Consider the following 6,142-nt stretch of genomic DNA (forward strand, 5'->3'; position numbering starts at 1 on the left):
CATTATGTCTTCCTGATTTGTGGTTCCCTTAAGCAGTATGAAATGTCCTTCTTTATCCCTTCTGACTAACTTTGGCTTGAAGTCCACTTTATCTGATATAAGGATGGAAACCCCTGCTTTTTTACTGAGTCCATGTGTGTGGTAGGTTTTTTCCCATCCTTTCACCTTTAGTCTGTGGATGTCTTTTTCTATGAGATGAGTCTCTTGCAGGCAGCATATTGTTGGATCTTTCTTTTTAATCCATTCTGCCAGTCTAGGTCTTTTGATTGATGAGTTTAGGCCATTAATGTTCAGGGTTATTATTGAGAAATGATTTATATTCCCAGTCATTTGGGCTTATTTTGGTTTTTTTTTTTTATTATTTAAACAAATGGGATACATGTTGTTTCTCTATTTGTACATGGAGTCAAGGCATACCATTTGTGTAATCATAAATTTACATAGGGCAATGTTGTTTGATTCATTGTTATTTTTTTCCCTTCCCCCCACCCCTCCCACCCCTCTTTTCCCTCTATACAGTCCTTCCTTCCTCCATTTTTACCACCCTCCTTATCCCTAACCCTAAACCTAACCCTAACCCTAAAGCTAACCCCTCCTACCCCCCATTATATGTCCTCATCCGCTTATCAGCGAGATCATTCGTCCTTTGGTTTTTTGAGATTGGCTTATCTCACTTAGCATGATATCCTCCAATTTCATCCATTTGCCTGCAAATGCCATGATTTTATCATTCTTCATGGCGGAGTAATATTCCATTGTATATATATGCCACAGTTTCTTTATCCATTCATCAACTGAAGGGCATCTAGGTTGGTTCCACAATCTGGCTATGGTGAATTGAGCAGCTATGAACATTGATGTGGCTGTATCTCTGTAGTATGCTGATTTTAAGTCCTTTGGGTATAGGCCAAGGAGTGGGATAGCTGGGTCAAATGGTGGTTCCATTCCAAGCTTTCTGAGGAATCTCCACACTGCTTTCCAGAGTGGCTGCACTAATTTGCAACCCCACCAGCAATGTATGAGTGTACCTTTTTCCCCACATCCTTGCCAATACCTATTGTTGCTTGTGTTCTTGATAATCGCCATTCTAATTGGGGTGAGATGGAATCTTAGTGTAGTTTTGATTTGCATTTCTCTTATTACTAGAGATGTTGAACATTTTTTCATATTTCTGTTGATTGCTTGTAGATCTTCTTCTGTGAAGTGTCTGTTCATTTTTAGCTCATTTGTTAATTGGATTATTTGTATTCTTGGTGTAGAGTTTTTTGAGTTCTTTATAATTCTGGAAATTAGCGCTCTATCTGAAGTAATACGGCTTGGTTTCTCCTTTGAGTGGTTTTTCTCTAAGGTAGTTCCTCCCTTTGCTGACCTCCATTGTTGTTTTTCATTTCCTCCTCATGGAATATTTTGTTGAGAACATTCTGTAGCACAGGCTTTCTATTTGTAAATTCTTTTAACTTTTGTTTATCATGGAAGGATTTTATTTCATCTTCAAATCTGAAGGTTAGTTTTGCTGGGTATAGGATTCTTGGTTGGCAACCATGTTCTTTCAGAGCTTGAAATATGTTGGTTCAGGCTCTTCTAGCTTTTAGAGTCTGGATTGAGAAGTTGGCTGCTATCTATATTGGTTTCCCCTACATGTAATCTGATGCTTTTCTCTTGCGGCCTTCAAAATCCTAGCTTTATTTTGAATGTTAGGCATTTTCATTATAATGTGCTTTGGTGTGGATCTGTTGTGATTTTTGTGCATTTGGTGTTCTGTAAGCTTCTTGTATTTGATTTTCCATTTCATTCTTCAGGTTTGGGAAATTTTCTGATATTATTTTGTTGAATAGGTTGTTCATTCCTTTGTATCTCTGTGCCGTCCTCAATCCCAATAATTCTTAAATTTGGTCTTTTCATGATGTCCCATAGTTCTTGGAGATTCTGTTCATGATTTCTTACCATCTTCTCTGTTTGGGCGACTTTATATTCAAGATTAAATATTTTGTCTTCATTGTCTAAGGTTCTGTCTTCCAAGTGGTCTAGTCTTTTGGTGATGCTTTCCATTGAGTTTTTTATTTGGTTTATTGTTTCCTTCATTTCAAGGATTTCCATTTTTTTTTTTTTTTGAGAATCTCTATCTCTTTTTTGAAATGATCTTTTGCTTCCTGCTGTTGCTCTTTCAGCTTATTGGTATTATCATTCATTGCCTGCATTTGCTCTCTTATCTCATCCTTTGCTTTGCGAATCATCTTAATCATGTATAATCTGAAGTCCTTTTCTGACATTTCTTCTAACATACTGTCATTGGATTCTGTTAATATAGAATCTAGATTTGTTTGGATTATTTTCTTCCCTTGTTTTTTCATGTTGCTCATGTATCTTCCCCTCTAGCACTGCAGATCTGGGGTATTGCAGATTTCCCCCATAGGCTTATAGTGGCTCTATAGGTTTCCAAAACCTTTTTTTAAGGGGAGATCAATATTAGCAGTGCCCAATTCAGACACTATGCAGTACTAGATCAAATAGCCCCTGTGAGGACAATAACAAAATTGTCATAATAAACAGAATGAGTTCAAATATTATCTTCAGTTAAACAAACAGATTTTCAGTAAGGTTTGCAGTTTCTAATGGAGGACAAAGAGGGTGCAGAGGGATGGAGAATGTAGCTGTTAATGGGATAAGAAAAGAATATACAGAAGTTCTAGATAATAGAAAGGGTGAGAGTGTAACCAAAAGAAATTGGATGTTAGCATGCAAAAAGGGAGAAAGTGACTCTGAGGGAACAGGTAAACAAAAGGAAAAGAGAGCAAGAAAAGTAAAGAAATAAAAACTTAAAATTTTTCAATAAGGAGAAAAAAGAAAATCTACAGTGTAACAGTCATATACTAATGAAACCTCCCAGTGTTCAGTAGCCTGATGCATAAGAGGTACCTGACAATGAGCTTCAAATCTCCAGCAGGTGTCTCAGGATGGGATTTGCCCCACCTAAAGATCGGAGCTACGGCTTCCAGGATTATCCAAGATGGCCGCTCTGGCTTCCAAATGTGTTGGCAAATGGGGAGCTGCAGCTCAGGTGTGGACTTGGTCAGCTGGAGGACCTGGAGGTGGGCTTAGTTGGTCAGGCAGGGGTCCTGGAGGTCGGGTGTGTTTGGTGTGGTTGTGGGATCCTGGAGGCCGGGTGCAATCAGTCAGTCTGGGGTCCTAGTGATAGGGTGCAGTCAGTTGGTCTGGGGGTCCTGGCAGCAGGGAGCAGTCATTCGATGTGAGGGCCCCAGAGGCAAGGAGTGATCCTTTGGGCTGAGGGATCCTGGAGACAGGGCTCAGTCAGTCTGGCCAGGGGTCCTATTGGGCCTGACTGTTGTCTCAAAATGGCCCATTAACAGATTTTAAAAGCACTTACTATGTATGAAATACTGTCAGAAATACAAATATGAGCTCCCTGCTCTCATGGAAACATATCACCCCAGGTTAAATATAATATAGTGAATGAAATGTAACTCAGGATTGTTCCATGGAATTCTGGTTTACCTATTCTGAAATGCTAATGCTGGTAAATGTACTGTGTTCTGCAGAAGCTGAGTTAATTATGCAAGGGCAGGGGAGGTGGAGAGAGAAAACAAATCTGGCAAATTAACAACTGTGGGATCCAGGTATGTATTAAAATCTTCCTAACAAAAAGTGAAAAGAAACTTAAAATTTTTAAAGAATTTTTCTTTACACTTTATTCCTAGGCATCTGGGAGAACAATGATGCTAATATACATGGTTATATATGGTATGCTTTTTTTAAAAAAAGCTTTATTATCATTCATATACAATAAACTGAATATTTAAAATGTACAATTTGTTTTTACATTTGTACACATTTTAAAATTTTCATTTTCTGACTTTTTGCTGGATATTGGAATCTGATTTTTGTACAATGACTCTGTATCTAGCAACCTTGTTGGTCACTTATTAATTCCAAAAGATTTTTTAGATTTTTCTTCATATAATCATATCTATCTTCCTTTTTCAATCCTTAAATTTTTCATTCTGTCTTATTGCACTTGCTAAGACTAACAGCAAAATGAACAGAATAGCAATACTGGGCATCCTTGTCTCATTTTCAGTCTCTGGAGAAAAATGATTACTATTACATCATTAAATATGATATTTGCTTCAACCAGGCAATATAGCCCTGGATGAAAATTTCTTTAAAGTCATAAAAAACTTCTTAGTCTAAACTTGTCAAAAAATCTGGATCAGCTGGGTACAATGGCACATACCTCTAATCCCAGTGACTTGGGAGGCTAAGGCAGGAGAATTGCAAGTTTGAGGCCAGCCTTAACAACTCAGTGACACCCTGTCTCAAAATAAAACACAAAAAGGGCTAGGGATGTGGCTCAGTGGTAAAGTGCCCCTGGGTTTAATCCCTAGTACCCTCCCCACAACAAAAAAATGCTGGACTGACTCAATATTAGATAGAAGTAACTGCTGGGGTAGGTTGAAAGATGAGTCTGAGATGTCTTAAGTTGTAGGAACTGGCATAGTGACAAAAAAAAGTACTTGATATACTAGTGTGTAAGGGATGGGAAATCACCAAAGTCCAAAAGTGAATTCATACCAGAAAGTGACATCACGTTGTTACTTTGGGGATAGAATTTAAGATAACACACAGATACAGCTATTTTGCTATTTTAAGCTATTTCTTTTTTTTTGGGGGGGGGGGGTACTGGGGATTGAACTCAGGGGCACTGAGCTACACCGCCAGTCCTTTTTGTATTTTATTTAGAGACAGATTCTTGCTGAGTTACTTAGTCCCTCACTAAATTGCTGAGGCTGAGTTTGAATTTGTGATCCTCCTGCCTCAGCCTCCAGAGCTGCTGGGATTACAGGCACACACCATTGTGCCCACCTTAAGCTATTACTTAATAGAATTTTTTGTTTGTTACAAAGTATAGCCTTGTGTTGCATTCATGGAGAAGATAAAACAAAATGAAAAGCAACTGAGGACTATCTGCCTTTTCTTGAGGAATTGCATAATGGATACAGAAAAGTTAAAAATGAAACAGGACTGTTATTAGTAATTTGTCTCTATTTTAAAAAATGTATAATGGTTAAAACACATGGTGTTAAAGCCCAAAGGAATTTACAAATGCAGAAACTGAATTCTATAAAAGTTGTCACTTGCTTATCAGTCAGGATCCTGACAGGAGATAGTTTACTTTAAAGGGGAAATTTCAAAGGAGTTTAATAAAAGAATTATACACAAAGGAATGGGCATAGTTTAAGAAAATCAACAAGGAATAAATAGTGTAGTATGCCAGTTAGTCTGGAGCTATTCCTACCCATAAACCTGAAGAAGCAAGGGGGAAGGTCTCGTTACCAGAACCCAGAAAGGGTATAAAAGGAATACCTGACAGGATCTATGACCCTTAAAGGGATGTAGTCAATTCGCAACAACATGGTAGAGAGGGAACCACCTTCCCAGCTCCCGATACTTTCTATTGACCAAATCCAACAAGAATATGAAGGTCAAAGGAGTCATAAATGCAGATCATATGGTTATGCCTTCCAAGACACAGAACAAAGGCGGAAAATGGATCTAGAAGGAAAAAGAAAAGAAATCTAACAGTTACTAAAGTCAATGATTAAGTCAGGTTTAAAACCTAGGTCTTAAGTTCTAATTCAGTACTTTTCCACTAGGCAAAGTAAATGTTACTATGAGTACACAATGTGGTAGGTGTGATGGGAGATACAAAAAGTAAGAAGACTTTTGGCATTTTGGTCTCCTATCTTCAAAATAGTAGTGATATTGTTGAGAAGAAACTTACACAAATGAAATCACCAGTAAATATTTTAAAACAGAAATAAGGTATAGAAAAATCATGGTAGGACAGGGCATGATAGCACACACCAGTAATTCCAGCAACTTGGGGAGGCTGAAGTAGGAGGATCTCAAGTTTAAGGCCAACCTCAGCAACTTAGTGAGACCCTAAATAAAAATGATGAAGGTGGTAAAGCATCCCTTGGTTTAATCCCCAGTATTTAAAAAAAAAAAAAAAAGAAAGAAAAAGAAAACTCAAGGTAGGGATTACCTTATGCTGCTTCTCATGCTTCTTTTATATTCATATAGTCAAGGGCACAACGTTAGTTCTTCTTTCAATACTCAGTTA

Source organism: Sciurus vulgaris (assembly GCF_902686455.1).
Source record: "Sciurus vulgaris genome assembly, chromosome: 4".
In the NCBI taxonomy this organism is placed as follows: Eukaryota; Metazoa; Chordata; class Mammalia; order Rodentia; family Sciuridae; genus Sciurus; species Sciurus vulgaris.